We start from the raw sequence: 19,870 nt of genomic DNA on the forward strand, positions 1-19,870 counted from the left end.
CAGGTTCTATCCCTGATCAAGGAACTAGATCCAGATGCTGCAACTAAGCGTTCACATGCTGCAAAGATCCCACAGGCTGAAACTAAAAGATCCCTCTGCAAAAAATGCTGCAACAAAGATTGAAGATCCCACATGCCATAGCTGAGTCCCAGCCCAGCCAAACACATAAATAAATAAAACATTATTCTTAGAAAAGGCCTGGAGACATCAACAGATTTCCAAAGAGGTTCATGATACAAAATAAGTTAAGAAATTTTACTTTACAGCAAAATAAAACTAAAGTTCAGATATATAAAGTTTTAATGTCAATAAATAATTCTTATGCCAAGAAAGGTAAGCAATCTTATATGGAATCAACCTAAATATCCATCAACAGATGAATGGATATAGAAGATGTTTGTATATGTCTATTGTATATGTACAATGGAATATTACTCAACCATTAAAAAGAATGAAATTTTGCCATTTGCAGCAACATGGATAGACTTGAAGGGCATTATGCTAAGTGAAATGTCAGACAAAGAAAGACAAATCCTGTATATCACTCACTTGTGGAATCAAAAAAAACCCAAAACTAGTGAATATTACAAAAAGGAGGCAGACTCTCTGGTACAGAGAACAAACTAGTGGTTACCAGTTAGGACAGGGAAGGGGGCGGGGCAGTATAGGGTAATAACTATAAATGGAGTATAGCCTTTAAAAACTGAATCACGATATTGCAAATCCGTAACATACAATATTTTACATCAACTATAATTTTTAAAAATGAGCAAAAAACCCCACTAACGTTAATTTAACAGATAAAAGAAATAACGGTCTTTTACTCCTGCTATGAGATTAATAGTCTATATGTCAACCAAGTTTTTTTTATTTTGTAAAAACCTAGCATAAAGAAAGGGTCACAAAAAGTTGGATACAACTAAGCGACTGAGCATAAAGAAAATAATACCACAGTCATCTAGAGATAAACCATTTTCCTAAAACTCTAGAAGTATCTTTTGTTTAGAAAGAAGACTTCAGTGAAAACCAATTTTTACAAGAAACATGATTTTTTCCTTTTAATCAAGCAAGCAGTATTTGACAAAGCCCTTATTTATGATATTTTTCCTCTTTAAATGACAAAGAGGGTGTCTGGGAATTTCAACAGCATTGTTCTAAGCAATAGACCCAAATCCCATTTTATGTTTCTGAATCTTAAACAGAGGAACTGGGATTCATACAGCCAATCAAAATGATGAGATATGTACAAATACTCACTTTAGGAGTCCAGGGTTATTGCCTGGAATGTATTAAGACTTGTGGCCATTTTCTACCTCAGGAAGGACATGAGATCTTGTCCTTGATCCTGAGAAGGACGATGTCAGAGAACTGAGCAGTAACTCATTCGCAGTTGTCTGTGTCAATACATTCTAGGGTATCCTTGGGCTTTAAAAAGTTCATAGAAGGACGGCAGGGAGGAAAATAAAGGACAGCAGAGATTGGTGAGTGGTTAACTGCTGGAGTTGAGGAGAGGCTGCCATATCATGTGTCGTCTCAGTGTACAGAGCGTGTTGTGTAATCCCTCTGCGTGTCCCTCAGTGAGACACGTCCTTTGCACCCATGCTGAGTTGCGTAAGTTAAGACTTCAGTGTTTCATTTTGCCTTATCGGTGAGGATGCTGTTTATGATGCAAGGGCATCAAGACTTACAGGCTAGAAGAACACCACGCATACTGTCCTCCTCTTCCTCACCTCTCAGGGGTCTGAGTTTGCAGCAAGTTGCTGTGCATCTTGGGTGACCAAAGGAGGGCTGGGAAGTCCCATCTGAGAACCAAAAGGAGAAGGACCAGGGTGGAGGACTGTCAGGGCTCAGGTGTTCAAATGTATGGCACCAACTGGCAGAGATGCTGCATGTTCTCGAAGTTTGTCTGCTTCTGACCATCCAGGCTCCATAAGCCATGTTCATTAATAAATAAGGAGGGATCCACCAAAGACACTGCAAGTGAGGCCTGTGGACAGGAAGCATCATCCAGGAGCTGGTTAGCAAGCCCGGTTCTGGGGACTCCCCGTGACCCTGTGGCTAAGATGCCATGCTCCCAGTGCAGAGGGCCTGGTTTTTGACCCCTGGTCAGGGAACTAGATCCCACATGCTGAAGTGAAGAGTTCACATATTGCTGTTAAAGATCTCGCATATTGCAACCAAAAAAAAAAAGATCCTTCAAGTCACAACTAAGACTTGGAACAATTCAATATTTACTATATTTTAATATTAATATTTAAATTATTAAATGCATATTAATATTTATTTATTAACAAATATTTTAAAAGAATTCGAGATTCTTGGGCCCCAGGCCAGACTTCCTGAATCAGAATCTCAGGAATGGAACCCAGGAATCTGCGTTTTAACAAGCCTCCCAGACGATTTTTAGGCACACCAAGGCTCGAGGAGCCCTGACCTAGGCAACCACCAACAGACTACTCTTCTGAAGAAGGATGTCACTGTGTCACCGGCAGCATGATGATGTGTTTATTAAGTGGCCGAAGCCCTACCCCAAAGGGCACCAAAGCCAAGATCTTATTGGAAATAGAACAAGGGGGAAAATCCATTAGCTTTTCTTTAGATTGCTCATGCTAAATCCATGCCAGTGAGTTTGCAAAACATGCCACACCTCTCCTATGACTAATTGTTTTGAAATTGCAGGCAAGAGGAGAGGTGGAGTAGTTCAGAGAATTCAGCCAGAACAAATTGTTTAGGTAGTTTGAAATTTTTTCTGGTCATTCCATTGACTTTGTCTAAATAAGTTGAGAGCCAGGACAGGATCTTACTCATGCTTTTATTACTAGCAACTGGCTCAGAGCCTCGCTTACTATAGCTGATCAATGAATGTTGAAAACTGAATAAATGAATGAATGAAATTAAATGAAGCTTTTGTCTTTATTTCCATGTATTAGTTTTATATTGCTTCTCAAACAAATTACCACTATTTTAGTCTCTTAGGCAACAAAAAATTTATTATCTTATAGTTTTCCATGTCAGAAGTCTAGAATGAGTCTCACTTGGTTAAAATCAAGGTGTCAGCAGGGCTGCATTTCTTTCTGAAGGCTCTAGGGGATAATTCACATCCTCCAGCACATGGACAGTTGGGAGAACTCAGTTCCTTATGGTTGCAGTACTGAAGTACCCACTTCTTTGCTGACTGTCAGCTGGAGGGGCTTGCCTTGGTTCTAGAGGTTGCCCGTGTTCCTTGACTCATGACCTCTTTCCTCCAACCTCAAAGCCATAAACAGGGGGTTGGGTGAGTACCTCTCAGGCACTGAATCTCTCCTGGAAAATTCCAATTCTGACATGTCTCTCTGACTTTTGCTTTCTCCCACTTTTAACAGCTTATACAGTTAGATGCATCCTAGTCAAATAAGATCCATATCAAGATTCATAATCCTCACTATATCTGCAAAGTCTCTTTTGCCATGTAAGGTAACATATTTAATTCTACAAATTAGGACATGTACAACTTTGAGGGCCACATTATGCCTATGACACACTATTGGACAAAGTATATTAAAATCACCTGATTCCCAAGAATTTGGTGGGGAACGGATATGATATTCTTATAGAATGCATTGGCACAGGTATAAACACCCAGAATTGGCCCTTTGTGAGATGATGAATTTAGAGAAATTTATAGCTTTCTACTATCAACACTTTTAAAATTTTCCCTCCTATACCCCCTCCTTCTTCTGTACAGAGCTAGACAGCACCCAAGCTCTTAACCCTTCCAACTCTTTCCTTTTCCTGCTTTCCAATCAAAACATAATAGAAATAGTTATTGATTGGTTTACTATATACTGAGTATTTTCAGACAAATTATCTCATTAAGTTACCATATGATCTAAATTCAGTAACTGTATTCTCAATTTAGAGGAAGAGGAGGTTTAGAAAGTTTAAACAGTTCATTCAAGACAGTAAATGGTAGAGCTCAGATTCTATTACAAGTCTCTCTTTTTAACCATTGCAAATCCTATCTCCTTGTGATGGCTCATTTACATATTTCCTTTACCCCAGGAAATAAACAGTAAACTTAATTCAGGCTTATATATTCACTAGTTGATATGGAAAGAAATATATATTAGTCAGGATTCTCCAGAGAAATAGAACCAGTAGGATATATCTATATATATGTAGCTACATATATATGAGGAATTAGCTCATACAATTGTGGGTATACAACCTGCAAACTGGAAAACCTGAAAGTTGGAGGCGTAATTTGAATCCAAAGGCCTGAGACTCATAGGGGTCAGTGACATAAATTTCAGACACAGTCTAAAGGCCCTAGAATATCTAGGAGAATCAGAAGCAATGATGTCTATGAGCAGAATATGGATGTCCCAGAGCAAAGCTACCCTTCCTCCACCATTTGTTCTATTTGAGCCCTCAATGACTGGATGATCCATCCATGTCGGTAAGAGCACTTTTCTGGACTCAGTTTGCTAACTCAATGGTAATCTCTTCTGGAAACACCTTCACAAATATATCTGAAAATAATATTTTTCAGCTATGTGGGTATGCTTAGCCAATCAAATTGACACATAAAAATAACCATCACAGGGCCTTTCATAACAAGATCTCAAGCTGTAACAAACAATCCCAAAGGTGAAAATCAAGGCATCTTGTGATGGGCGGGGAGAGGAAATTGAAACATCTGGTTTCACTTGGTCACATATATTTACAAAGCCCAGCAGAGCAGAAGTTTAAGGGAAGAGCACTAAAGAATTATTTTTCATCTTTTCTACACCAGAAAAAAAAAAACAAAGCACTTGTTGTTTGTAGTAAGAAGGTCTAGGGGAAGTCTCAAGAAACTATTTCTATAGATGCAATATTTGAACAAAGTCCCCTCACTTCTAGACTGAAATTCTATTTCTACCAAAATTGTATTCAAATTGGTCAAAACACTTCCTTAATGTGGGAATCTGCAAACAGAAATAAGAACAATTGAGTAATGAGTTATTTTTCCCCTCTTTTGATTATTTAACCATTCTTTGTCTAGTTGTATTAATCAGCATTCGGTGACTCATTATTCGTAAATACAGATAGAATATTTTGCTCTTTGCAGACACCATGGTAGCTATAGAGATAAAATGGAGGGATAAAAAATTCAGCCACAGATTGAGATGTACTCAGCAGCCAGCAATTAAAATATGACATGCTCTCATCAGGGTACAATCTCATTTTTATCCTTATCTTAGATGATACCTTGACCAAGAAACCCCAAGGAAACATGGATTTAATTTTAAATGACTTGTTTGTTTGGAAGCCTAGTCTTGTCCCTAAGAGATTAATTTTTAATTGTCTCATGAAGGGCAGGACAGCCCATTTCCCTTTTGTTCTACTATTCATGAAAAGGAACTATGATCCTGGAGAACAGGGGCCAGACTGTAGTTCCTGCCCCCCACCAAAGACTGTTTCACCCTTACATAACTTTCCTGAAAGAGCAATCCAATCTAACGTTTCCATGACTTAAACTGAAGTCATAAATGAGTGTTTATTGTACTGTGTGTTTACCAGGCATATAATTTGCTGTGAATAATAATGCTATAGCTATGCCAAGTGTTTGTAGTTTAATTTTTTTTTCTTTTTTGCATTAGCAGGGCTGGCTCAGTGAGAACGATAATTTGAGTGAGCTTGTCTTCACCCATTTCTTCTCTTTCAGCCCTAATTGACTCCTATGATACCAAGAGGACATAGGATGCTATTGGATCCATCTTTTACATCTATCACTTCCAGACTTCACCTACTTAGAATGTGTTTTTCCAGGGCACATTATGTGGCTCTGGAATTTGTATTACTGATTTTAAGCTCCCATTCCATAAAACCTCCTGTCCAGTTTGTCTCTTTTTTCAAAACTTAGCTCTCTAGTAGATAGATAAGGAACCAGAGGCAGGGTCGAGTCTATAGCTTATATATCTATCTGTATTCCCAAGCTCTAGGTCACTGCCTCACTATACTAATAAATAAGCACACTCAAAACCATGTCAATAGTAATAACATGCATTTGTATAGTATTTAATGTGTGCTAAGCGACTATATATACAATTGTCATGTATTAACTCATTTTCTCTCATGGCAACTCTCTGAGGTAGACACTAATGTTGTACTCACTTTACAGATGAGGAAATTAAACCTGTTAGTTGAACTAATGAATGAAAGATGCAAAGTTACCACATGTAAGTAAATGGATCACCTTGAGACAATCCATCTGGGGTCTGGAAAGGTACTTGGCGGTGAAGGAGTCCAGTGTGGGAGAGGACAAGTCTTTTAAATCCCTTCAGTGACACAGTGTCCAGCTTATAGTTTTTAGGAATCTCTCTTTGTCTGTGGTCTTGCTTCAGACGACTCTGCTTCAGCATTTTTCTAATTTTAAGGAGTTCCAGCAGTTGGGATGTTGTAAACATGTTTTCCCAGGTCACGTAAGTTCCAAGGTGAAGTCACAGCTCTGCAATCCAAGGACCCCATGGAAAATAGTAGAGGTAAACAGAGGAAGCTGTGTAGACAGCTCCAGAAGCCTGTGGGTCAGTCCTAGGCCAGGGTCTTCCTCTTGGATGCAGGGTCTCTGTATTAGTTTTCTATCTACTTGACACATTGCCGCATTCTCAGGAGCTTAAGCTAACACCACACATCATCTCCCACTCTGTGGATCAGGGGGCTAGGAATGGTTTACCTGGGCCTCACAGGCTCAGTCAGAGTCCTGCCTTTGCTCTCGTCTGACAGCACACTCAGGGTGCTGGCACCTGGAGGCCTGAGGCCCGCGCCTTCTTGCTGCTCATTGACCGGCAGCTGCCTCAGTTGCTTGTCTCATGAACCTCCCAATACAGCCCCCATTTCTTCAAAGTCAGCTACAGAGTTTCTAGAATGAGTGAAGTGAAAGTCGCTCAGTCGTGTCCGACTTTTTGTGACCCCATAGACTATACAGTCCACGGAATTCTCCAGGCCAGAATACTGGAGTGGGCAGCCGTTCCCTTCTCCAGGGGAATCTTCCCAACCCAGGGATCGAACCCAGGTCTGCTGCGTTGCAGGAGGATTCTTTACCAACTGAGCCATCAGGAAAGCCCCTGTAGAATGAATATGCGTCACCAAAGTGGACCTGCATCTGCTCACCGGCTGTGCAACAAAGCCAGTTTATTGGCACCAGTTTGTGGAGAAGGGAAGTACAGGGTTTATATTATGCTCGAAAGACCCAAACTTCAGGGAGACTTTTCAACTTTTTAGTTTATACCGGAGGATAGCTGATTAGGAATGCTATGATAGTTTCAGGCGAACAGGACAGGCCCTAGCTGTACACACACATGCATCCATTCTCCCCCACACTCCCCTCCCATCCAGACTTCCTCACAGCACTGACAGCGCTCCACGGGCTGTACGGTAGGGCCTTGTGATTATCCACTGTAAATACAGCAGAGTCTGGGGCCTCCCTGGTGGCGCAGTGGTAGAGAGTCTGCCTGCCAATGCAGGAGACGTGGGTTCGATCCCTGATGCGGGAAGATCCCACATGCCGCTGAGCAACTAAGTCTGCGTGCCACAGCTATGGAGGCTGTGCCCTAGAGCCCGTGAGCTGCAACCACCGAAGCCCGTGAGTCCTAAAGCCTGTGCTTCACAGCAAGAGAAGCCACTGCGATAAGCAGCCTGCACACAGCAGCTAGAGAGGTAGCCCCCACTCGCCACAGCTGGAGAAAAGCCCAAGCAGCAATGGAAATCCAGCACAGACACAAATAAACACACATACATAATAAAAATACATCAAGAAAATACATATAGCACAGTATACATGCCAATCCCAAACTCCCTAACCATCCCTTCCCAGGAAAGCATTTAAAGGCAATATTTGGGAGTGAGGGCTTCAAGAGTCATGACTTCCTTCTGATTGGTTAGTGGTGAGGTAACAGGGTGGTGATTCAAGAATTTCAACCATTCTTCTGGTTCAACCACTCTGGAGTCTCTGTGCTTATGCTCAGCATGTAGTCACCATCTGCCACCGTGGGCGGGTAGCTGGCTGGGGAGGGTGTCTTAGTTGCTGTGGAAAAAGAGGACTCTGTTTTAACTGCTGAACTTCTCTTGTTTAATGACTTTTCCTTTGTTTCTGCATTCCTTCCCTTCCCTATTTAGTAATCGCCTATTTTCCTTTTTGAAACTCAGGGAAGGCCTAGAAGACCAAATCCTATTTTCTACAAACAAGAAATGGGGGACATGGAGAGGCTATTGTACCCAGAAGGGCCCTCTAAGCAAGACATCCTATTGTGATCACTGAAATCGTTACCTGAAAAACTGGGTTTGTCTCTTGTTGGATACTAAGTTAAAAGACATAACTAAGCCAAAGATGGGGAGAAAGAAGGATTTATTACTTGCAACAAGGAAGGAGAACACTGGGGATCTTTCTCAGAGCAAAACTGGGGAAGTTTTAAGCTAAGGACATATGCATATTCATGAAGGGGCTCGGGCAGTCAATGGAGTTTAAGCTTTAGTTAATGAAGTTACAAGGGTCAGAAAAGGTCAATAACATCATTTCTTGGGTTCCAGTTGTCTGACACTTTGTGACCCCATGGACTGTAGCCTGCCAATCTTCTCCGTCCATGGAATTTTTCAGGCAAGAATACTGGAGTGGGTTGCTATTTCTTTCTCCAGGGGATTTTCCTGACCCAGGGATTGCGTCTCTTGCATTAACAGGCAGATTCTTTACCACTAGCACCAGTTGAGAACCTGCTTTGTTCCCTTAAGATCATTATCTGTTCAAGGGCAAGCATTGTGTTCAAGCTTAGATCACATAATGGCTTAGGACAAAAATGGCCTCTGTTATGTCAGGAAAGTCATGCCTGATTCTCTTGCTCTGGGGAGCCCCTACGCTATTTGCCTAGAAGGTGACATTCTCTCACTTTGGCCACATTCTACTGTTGGCAGTCACGGGTCAGCCGGTATTCAAGCAGAGGACATGAGCTCCAGACCGTGGGACTGTGATGGACCACCGCAGAGTCTCTCGGGACCCTCTTGAAGGAAGCCCTGTGACACCTCAGAGAATTGTTCGGTGCACTCACCTACAGTGTGAACGGGTGAGATCAGGAGCCCTGTCTGACCTGCTCAGGAAGGTATCTGGAGTCCAAAACAGTGCCCCTCCTCAACGAACGTCTGTCTGTGAGTGAATGATTTCTGGTGTCATGCATGTGATAAAGAAGGGGAATAAACATGATGGGCAAGAATAAGACTTTACACATCTGATGTGTAAAGATGTCTCTTCACTCCTAGCTAACCAGTCTGTCTTCTACAACAGAAGGTTATAGGTGAAGAAGCTGTTTAGAAAATTGAGCCTGGAGATAAGAGAGGAGGGGAAAAGTCTCCTTTTCTGGTAGACAGAAACCCAACCTGCTCTCAGGAGGGCTTGGAGCCCAGGCTCCCGGGTTGTTCTGGGAGGCTCTGTTGTCATAAACTTTGAAAGTGCTGTAAAGACACTAACAAGGGTGCTGTGTCTGTCTGTCTTTTTTATAGTATTTATAACTTAAAAATCCTCAGGAAGAGTTTTCTTTGAGTTGCATTCTCCTGGTAGCAACACTGGACACAAAGAGAAAACAGATGGAAAGACAGAGAGACTGAAACGATAAGGAAAAATTTTAGCATTAAAGCAGCTCAAAGATCCAGCTAAAGATTAAGACCGGATATGGCTTGGAGCACCGAGGACTTGACTGTTTTCCCTAGAGTGTTTCCTGTGAGGCCTGTCTCGCTGTACTAAATCTGACCCAGGCTGTGAGGCTGTGGGCAAGCAAACGTGCAGAAGCAGGGACACGAGGAGGAGAGCACAGCAGACAGTCAGGGTGTGACCCTCACCATTAATTTAAAATGTGCAGAAACAGGGCAGAAGTTTGATTGACAAACGGTCACGCTAGACAAATTCAACATGGAAAACACTGCTGTGGCTGTGTTCACATGCTAGTGTGTTTGTCTCCAAGGGTAGACACAGGCATTCAGGAAAGCACACCCAGCCTCACTTCCTATGAATCACACGGTTATGAAGGGGAGAAATGAGGAGTTAAGAGGGAAGAAAAAAATATTAGACTTTTCCTACACGGTGACCTAGACAGTGTGTTGAAAAGCAGAGACATTACTCAGTTGACAAAGGTCCATGTAGTCAAAATGGTCTTCCCAGTGGTCACACATGGTTAGGAGAAGGCAGAATGCCAAAGAACTGATGCCTTCGAGTGGTGGTGCTGCAGAAGACTCATGCAATTCCCTTGGGCAGCAAAGAGATCAAGCCAGTCAATCTTAAGGGAGATCGACTCCGAATATTCACTGGAAAGACTGACGCTGAAGCTGAAGCTCCTGTATTTTGGTCATCTGATGTGAACAGCTGACTTAGTGGAAAAGTCCCTGATGCTGGGAAAGACCGAGGGCAGAAGGAGAAGAGGGCGACAGAGGAGGAGTTGGTTGGATGGCATCACCGATGCAATGAACATGAACTTGGGCAAACTCGGAACATGGTGGGGGACAGGGAGACCTGGCGTGCTGCAGTCCACAGGGTCGCAGAGTCAGACATGACTGGGTGACTGAACAACAACAATAACAACCCAAGATGCGTGAAAAATAGAGGGATCAGAACTCAGAGACTGCCTTTGGCCTCCTCTCCAGCAGATTTTCTAAATTCTAACTGCACAGAAATTTTCAAACAGGACAAAAGCTCTATTTACAGGCTGATCCCTCACGAAAACTTACAAATCACAACATACTGTATAACGAAGAGGTAGGCCCTGAAATCAGGCCAGGAAAAACTCTAAGAGGGAGGGATTTATTCCCAAAGAAGAAACAGTGACCACAAAAAACAAAACACAGAAGAGCAGTGAATAATCAGCGTCTCCTTCCCCAGATGCTATTCACACTAGGGGTTTCTAACATGCAGGTCTCATCTTGCCACTAGCAGGTCACACTCACTCACCACAGGCTCTGAGGATGTGAGTGATCCACTGTTCACCTAGGGGTCTTAGAACTTTCTTTGTCTTGTTCCTTTCCTCTAGTACGTGCTATGTGGCTAACGATGAGACATGTCACTTATCTCCAACACTCACCCATTACTTCTAGATAAACTGGTTGGATAAAGGGCCTCAAAACACTTTCATTATTCTTCCATAAAATGTTCAAACATCTTCCTAACCAACTCACCAAGTAGGGAGCTGGAAGCATTTAAGACCTTTCCAAGCACTGGGCCTTCTGGCCAATGTTTGTGATTACAGATGATATTCAAAGAAGTCATAACTGAACTTTGTTTGAACCCATGAAACCAGGAGAGCTTTTCTCAAGAGACAGAATGTACAATGGCAAACATTTTACAAGTTAATTAGGGACAGTCAGAATTTTTGGAGCTATTTACAAAGATAGGCAGGCACAAAGAGAAGCTCCGCTTTGCTCTAGATAGGAGAGTCTGTGAGACCCTGGCTGTGCTGCACTCTTTGAGTACACCATGAGTAGGAAGAATATATAACAAACTTAATGAACACAACTGTGAACTGACAATTTAGTTGAATTTTATACACGCCAAGGACACTCAGAAATGCACAAGAGTGGTGGGAAGATGGTGTAAGAACTTGAATTAAAGCCTTTGCTTGATACAATGATGATAAAAAGGAGCGAGGACATAGTGGGAAGGGGAAAGGACACAAACATGATAAATGGGTAAATGTCACATCAGAACTGATGCACAAGACATCGTTGCAACAATGTTGAAATGCTGTTTTTGTGCTTAAGGAATAAAAATAATGAAAAGGTCAAAATAGGGAAAATCAGTTTATCTGGACCTTGAACAGGCTTAGAAACAGAATTCTGCTTTGACATTTAAGACAATCCAAATCTTATCAAGATTATAACTTCACTAAAATTTGTCCTCTAAGCTGACAAAATTAGTCTTTTCTAAACCACCTGCTCTCCCCCCCCCCCGCCCACCACCACCCCGCCAAAGAGGAATTTTGATGGATGGATCGAGAGCACAGTAATGAGAAAACATATGTAAAAAGTCAAATAAGCCTGGCTCTCTCTGACATACCAGCCAGTCTATGAGCTTGGATGTCACTGTCTATGAGTGATGAGCTAATCAGCCCTTATCCCCTTGGTCCAAAGGGGAAGCACTGACTCTTTTAGTCTGCTAGTGCTGTTACTGCAAAGTTCTAGAGAATGGGTGATTTGAACAACAGAAATGCATCATCTCACAGTTCTGGAATCCAGAAGTCCAAGATCAAGACATCAGCGGGGCTGGTTTCCTCCGCAGCCTCAGCCCTTGGCTCGGAGATGACTGTCTACTCCGTGTCTTCACACGGTCCTTCTCTGCGTACGTCTGGGTCCTAAACTCTACTTGTAAGACACGAGTCATATTAGGACTACCTGCCTCATTTTGCCTTAATTACCTCTTTATTTTTTTTCCCAATTATTTTTATTAGTTGGAGGCTAATGACTTTACAATATTGTAGTGGTTTTTGTCATACACTGACACGAATCAGCCATGGATTTACATGTGTTCCCCATCCTGAACCCCCCTCCCACCTCCCTCCCCATCCCATCCCTCTGGGTCATCCCAGTGCACCAGCCCCGAACACTTGTCTCATGCATCCAACCTGGACTGGTGACCTGTTTCACACTTGATAATATAGATGTTTTGATGCTGTTCTCTCAGATCATCCCACCCTCACCTTCTCCCATAGAGCCCAAAAGTCTGTTCTATACATCTGTGTCTCTTTTTCTGTCTTGCATATAGGGCTATCATTACCATCTTTCTAAATTCCATATATATGCATTAGTATACTGTATTGGTGTTTATCTTTCTGGCTTACTTCACTCTGTATAATGGGCTCCAGTTTTATCCATCTCATTAGAACTGATTCAAATGTATTCTTTTTAATGGCTGAGTAATATTCCATTGTGTATATGTACCACAGCTTTCTTATCCATTCGTCTGCTGATGGGCATCTAGGTTGCTTCCATGTCCTGGCTATTATAAACAGTGCTGCGATGAACATTGGGGTACATGTGTCTCTTTCAGATCTGGTTTCCTTGGTGTGTATGCCCAGGAGTGGTCATCAAGACAGTATGGTACTGGCACAAAGACAGACATATAGATCAATGGAACAAAATAGAAAGCTCAGAGATAAATCCACGTACCTATGGACACCTTATCTTCGACAAAGGAGGCAAGAATATACAATGGAAAAAAGACAAACTCTTTAACAAGTGGTGCTGGGAAAACTGGTTAACCACTTGTAAAAGAATGAAACTAGAACACTTTCTAACACCATACACAAAAACAAACTCAAAATGGATTAAAGATCTTAATGTAAGACCAGAAACTATAAAACTCTTAGAGAAAAACATAGGCAAAACACTCTCCGGCATAAATCACAGCAAGATCCTCTATGATCCACCTCCCAGAATATTGGAAATAAAAGCAAAAATAAACAAATGGGACCTAATTAAACTTAAAAGCTTTTGCACTACAAGGGAAACTAAAGCAAGGTGAAAAGACAGCCTTCAGAATGGGAGAAAATAATAGCAAATGAAGAAACAGACAAATAATTAATCTCGAAAATATACAGGCAACTCCTCCAGCTCAATTCCAGAAAAATAAATAACACAATCGAAAAATGGGCCAAAGATCTAAACAGACATTTCTCCAAAGAAGACATGCAGATGGCTAACAAACACATGAAAAGATGCTCAACATCATTCATTGTCAGAGAAATGCAAATCAAAACCTCAATGAGGTACCATTACACGCCAGTCAGAATGGCTGCTATTAATTACCTCTTTAAACACCCCTCTCCAAGTACAGTCACATTTTGAGGCGTGCGGATTATTCAGCCCACAACAGACTCCAAGGAAGTGGAGACCAAGATGGGATTTGTCAAAAGGTGCTTCTCGCTCTCCAGTGTCCCCATTATTTGCACACCACCACTCCTGGCTGTGAGCTGTGCAGACGAGCAAAGGTTCACAACCTCCCCTAAGGCCAGCAGTGATTTCTTGATTTGAGGCACCACAGTGGGGTCTACCATTGACTTCAGAGTCCTTCATAGAAACTCATGCGACAGTCAGAGGGAACCCCCAGCAGACTTTCCTTTTCTCTTTTCTCTGGCCAAACTGTACTTTCTGAGTGGATATTGTGCCTGCATGGGACCCAGTGCAGCTGCGTTTTCAAGGTGTCTCTATCATTTCACTTGGAAACACAACATCTTCACAAATTTTAGCTCAGCTTTCCAAAATGTGATTGCCATTGGCAATATCTGAGACAAAATACGCAGGGTATCAAGTTACATGGAATCAAACAGTGAAAACGCTATTCCTTCTTGATCATTTTTTAGTTCTTTCAATTAAAGGAAAAATAAAGTGTCAGTCTGGGGCTAATATGTCTTTAACACATGACAGGAATCTTCCTAACAAAGACAGAAGACCTTAGGTCAGAGACTTTAGGAGGTATAAATATTAAGCTGGAACTTAATATTGTTTAGTCTCCATGACATTTATTTTCTATCACTAGGGAGGTGATGAATATCCATATATCTTTTAAAATTAATCTGTCTTAAAAACCAAGTTAATTTAAAGAAAGTATTAAAGGAATCATAGTACAGGTGGTATTTAAATATGGCAAAAATCACACAGGCCATTTTTGTATGGGTAAGTTGCAAATGACTGAAATCTGGGAAAATCTGCTTCATTTCATTTAATTCTATCAACAACTCTATGAGGTAAGTTTTATTCAGCACATTTTCACAAAGACGCAACTGAGGCTCAAATAGTTTGTTGTTCAAGATCACCCATCTAGTTATTTGCAGAGCCCAAAATCACATGTAGGTGCTGTTTGACTGCAAAGCTGATGCTCTTAACTACTAAACAATCCCACCTGTTCATCAGGCCCACAACAACTTTTTCGGTAAAAGAACCTAAGGGCCCAGAAGAAAACCCCTCAGGGGTGGGCCCGAGGCTCAGGAAGGCTGGCTCAGGTGGAGGTTTAACTGCTGTGTGAATGAGCACCTCTTCAGTCAGTCAACAGATCTGGACCGAGTGTCTGCTACTGTGAGCCAGTAAAGTTGGCGCTGAATTAGTTTTTCTGGGAGGAACTAAAGACATGAGTTCCCAGGCAAGAAAAACAAAAGTCAAACAAAGCAAAACAACCCATAGTGGGGAGCCTCTTTTTTCCATGGAGATCAACTCATGGCTTGAGAATGATATAACAACCAAAAGATCACCCAGACTTGTCTGCAAGCCAAGTGTACCGATCTTCTGCTCTGGACCAGAAAGTAAATATTAATGCTCTCCTCTCTAAGGGAACATTGCACCATAACTACTTTAAGGCATGGGACTCTGTAAAGAACAAGGTAGGAGGTTCTCATCCAGTCTCTGCTGGTAGGAGTTTCTTAGTGTTGGCAGTAGTTCCCACTAATTTTGCCAGAATAGTCATTGCAGTCTTTTAAAGACTTTACCGAGGAGGACTGCCAAGACTGAAAATTCAAACTGCGACACGGATCAGAGTCCAACTCACTGATGCTTCTCCACCTCCCTATACGATCAATCACAAAAAGAGATGATCTAAAAAAACCCTGCTGGTCAGCAACTGCCACGAACAATTCTGTAATTTCTACAGTAGCAGAACAGCAGCGTGAAGAAGGCAATTATATGCCTCTCTGCCACCTCCATCAGTTTGCGGGGACTCCACCAGCAGCCACATCCGAGAGGCATCCACAGAAATCCAGCATTAGCAACTACGGGCTGCTCCTCGTCATCTTGGAGACCTTTTCCCACTTCAGCTGGACCAGAGAAACAGAAACTCCCTAAACAGAAGCCCTCTTTGTAGAGTCAGTTTGCGAGTTTCCCTCTATATCTTTCTTCTTTGTGAAGTGTTCCCAATTTAGGGGGGAGCACCTGGAAACTTTTGACTAAGTATTCCCTGAGAGTCTCCCCCACGTAGTATCTTGGCACTGACTGCCACTTGGCAGGGGCAGAATTCCCTCTAGGCCTAAGCAGACGGGATGGTTTGGGCTTCTATCAAAACGTACCATCTACTCAGTAGATGCAGCCAACTTGACCACAAGAAGCTATTTTTAATATCCTCTAAAAATATGCTGGGCACCATCACATGATCACATTTGTTCCCCTCATATGGGTTGAGATGATGTGTAATGACAAAAAAATATGAAATGAATCCTTCTAAATGATTTTAACAATTATTAATCCTAAAGTAACTATATACACTTTTAAAATAAAGCATATATATCTAAGGCAGATTATTTACTCAGTCAGATGAACAAATAGATTCTCAGAAAAAGGTTTCCTAAGGAATCTCCAGTCTACAGGTTGAAAAACCTTACATTATGCCATGAGCTCCTTGAAGATAAAGCGATGTTTTGTTTAGATTTAAATCCCTAATGCCTAGCCCAGTGCTTAGCCCATAGAAGTACTTAATAAAAAATAGATGCATGGGAGGCGTGTTGTCTTAGTGAACACGTGTGGGGTTCATGGAGCACTTATCATGTGCCAGGCACTGGTGTAAGGGCTGTACATGTATTAACTCATCTCGCCATCGAACAACCCTAAGGGGTAGACGTTTTTACCATCCACATTTATAGATGACAAAACTGAGGCTTAAATATCTTCAACAGCTTGCTCAAGGTCACACTGCAAATAATATTAAAAGCCAGGATACAAACTCATATTCTATTGTTTTTCATGTTTTTAAATGTAGCTTCACAGAGACCATAACTATGGATATTCCGTGGGGCCGTGGGCACTGCTGACCGACCAAATTAATAGGATGCTACTTGTGGTATACATATACAATGGAATATTACCTAGCCATATGAAAGAATGAAATCATATTAAGTGAAGTCAAACAGAGAAAGACAAATATATGATATCACTTGTGGAATCTAAAAAATGATACAAATGAACTTATTTACAAAACAGGAACAGATTCACAGACATAGAAAACAATCTTATGGTTACCAAAGAGGATAGCAGGGTGAGGAGAAAGACAAATTAGGAATTTGGGGTTAACATGTTTGTGTTTGTGTGTTAATCATTCAGTTGTGTCCAACTCTATGCGACCCCATGGACTATAGCCCCAGTCTCCTCTGTTCTTGGAATTTTCCAGGCAAGAATACTAGAGTGAGTAGCCATTCCCTTCTCCAGGAGATCTTCCTGATCCAGGATTCCCTGTACTACAGGCAGATTCTTTACTGTCTGAGCCCCCAGGTAAGCCCTAATGTATTTACATGTATTTAAAGGATGTATTTATATATAATATAGGTAAACCTGGAGGACCTACTGCATAGCACAAGGAACTATATTCATTATCTTGTAATAACCTGTAATGGAAAATAATCTGAAAAAGAATATATATACATATAAATGAATCACTTTACTGTACACTTGAAACTAATATGACACTGTAAATTAACTATACTTCAATTTAAAGAGGCTTCCCTGATTGCTCAGCTGCTAAAGAATCCACCTGCAATGCAGGAGACCCTGGTTTGATTCCTGGGTCAGGAAGATCTACTGGAGAAGGGATAGGCTACCCACTCCAGTAATCTTGAGCTTCCCTTGTGGCTCAGCTGGTAAAGAATCTGCCCACAGTGTGGGAGACCTGGGTTCAATCCCCGGGTTGGGAAGATCCCCTGGAGAAGGGAAAGGCTGCACACTTCAGTATCCTGGCCTGGAGAATTCCATGGACTCTATAGTCCATGGGGTCACAAAGAATCGGACATGACTGAGTGACTTTCACTTCACTTCACTTCTTCAATTTAAAAATAAAATATAAATCATAGGATGCTGCTTTGACAGCTCCACCTCATTTGAGGAGGAATGTGTGCCTTTCATGAAGAAGCATTAATGTCCTTGTCTCTAGGCTATTAAGAAACAGTTTCACAAACGTGCATCACATATGTATATCCTGCCAGTCCCCAGCTGATGTATTTCAGACAGTAAGCTCTCACCTGGCCTTTAAGGGGAATGAGAGAGGACCTGAATGAATGATTGAGTGAATTTCTGGAGGAAGGCTTTAAAGGACATCAATTACTTTTCTGGCCGGGGGTTTTGCGGCTCTATGGTAGGCCCTTCCAGGAAAGAGAAATCTGTCAGGGCTTTGTTTCCAGCAGTGGAAGCATCAGAATCCATCAGTAAAAGACACCAAGATGTGAGGGAGAGGGGCGGGGGAGGCAGAGGCTGGCCCAGGGCGATCAGTCTGATCCACTGGTCCCCGCGGCTCTGCGTGCACCAGAGTACAGGTACCAGGGGAGATGCAAACAGACACGGGGGGCATGATCCCTCAGGCTTAGGATGGATGACAGAAGATGAGTGTGGACGTCAGTCACCACAATACAACGCCAAATGGCACCTCTGTTTGAAAAAAAAAATATTTGAACCAAGTGTTCTGGGAAGAGAGAAAGAGGTCAGATGATGCCAGCTAGGGGAAGCAGGAAATGCCAGCCTCTGAACTAGCTGTATTTTGATTGACAGAGATTAGCAGGGGAGGACTTTCTACGCAAGTGAAGCTCCCTGGTGAGGCGGTGGGAGCGCAGGCAGAGGAGAACAGGCAGTTCATTCTGCTTGATCAAGCAGCAGTTGTACACTGGCCAACTCTGCACTAATCTTCCCTTGGCTGGCACATTATTGTATTTTTTTTTCCCCAAAAACAAACGTTGTATTTGAATGCCCTGAGGAAGGACATGGACTGTGTATCCATCATCCTTCTCCACTGTCTGACTTAGCATTCGCATACTTGTGTTAGCTGCTGTCCTATAGGTTTTAGGAGGGGATGAACCCTGTTTACTAAAGTAGAGAGTGTCTGAGGGCTTGTCGGGGAACAAGGGAACAGGCAGGAGATCATCACCTGGAATTAAGGCAGAGAGAGTCTGGGGAGTGGTGTATGAAAAAGGGGGAATTTGATGGGGGAAAAAATCCACTTTTATTTTCACTAACTTCTAGCTGAAATTTAGCATTTCCTTCCCTTTTGTATTTGAATGAAATTGTATGAGCAGTATGTGTGACTTTGTCACCAATAAATTCACAGATGATTCCACATATGAATAGTTGTTGCAGATTTCACATATCAATCTTAAACTACTGTCTATGTTCAATACTTTGACATTACAGTAGTTATGAGACTTAAGCCAGATCTAGTCATTTAATGAGTTAATGAAGAAGTAATATCTTACTATATAAAAAATTTGATACATATTTTGATATAAATTCCATCTAAATGGTTTCCCTTATACTCATATGTGTTTTATTTACACATTTTAAAACATTACTCTGAGAAGGAGCCCATAGTTTTCACTAGACCATCAAAAGTGGCCATGACACCAAATAGGTTAAAAACCTTTGCTGCAGGTAGCTTGCAACCATATAACATACATGCACACATAACATACAGTCACTTCAGTCGTGTATGACTATGTGTGACCCTATGGACTGTAGCCTACCAGGCTCCTCCATCCATAGGATTCTCCAGGCAAGAATACTGGGGTGGGCTGCCATCCCCTCCTCCAGAGGATCTTCAACCATGTAACAGAGAGCTTTAAATATCTTTAGAAGTGTGAATTTAATCTCATAGTCCAATGGGAGCCACTGAAGGTTTTTTTTTTTATGTCAATTATTACTTTTCAATAATCTGATTGGAGCATAATTACTTTTAATCAATGTTATTGAGGTATTGTTGTTTAGTCGCAAAGTCTTGTCTGACTCTTTGCGACCCCATGGACTGTAGCCAGCCAGGCTCCTTTAAGCATGGAATTTCCCAGGCAAGAATGTTGGAATGGGTTGCCATTTCCTTCTCCAGGCAATTTTCCTGACCCAGGGACCAAACCTGAGCCTCCCGCCTAGCACA

The 19,870-nt window shown here is 41.9% G+C and overlaps 1 protein-coding gene across 17 annotated transcripts in view; it reads right to left on the reverse strand.

The window, feature by feature from the left end:
• The window catches only part of LOC122442960 (SH3 domain-binding protein 1-like), a 90,382-nt gene that overhangs the window by 61,043 nt on the left and 9,469 nt on the right, over positions 1-19,870 (reverse strand). For 2 of the 17 annotated variants that reach the window (XR_006269853.1, XR_006269847.1), the window contains one exon: positions 7,743-8,044. The exons of 12 other annotated variants lie outside the window; for them this stretch is intronic. The gene's annotated coding sequence lies outside the window, so the exon portion shown is untranslated. Of the gene's footprint in view, positions 1-594; positions 1,803-7,742; positions 8,045-11,269; positions 12,349-19,870 lie in introns of those variants that run through there. 3 more of the 17 variants (XR_006269854.1, XR_006269852.1, XR_006269846.1) reach the window with 2 other exon arrangements.

Source organism: Cervus canadensis, chromosome 6 (genome assembly GCF_019320065.1).
Source record: "Cervus canadensis isolate Bull #8, Minnesota chromosome 6, ASM1932006v1, whole genome shotgun sequence".
Classification (NCBI taxonomy): domain Eukaryota; kingdom Metazoa; phylum Chordata; class Mammalia; order Artiodactyla; family Cervidae; genus Cervus; species Cervus canadensis.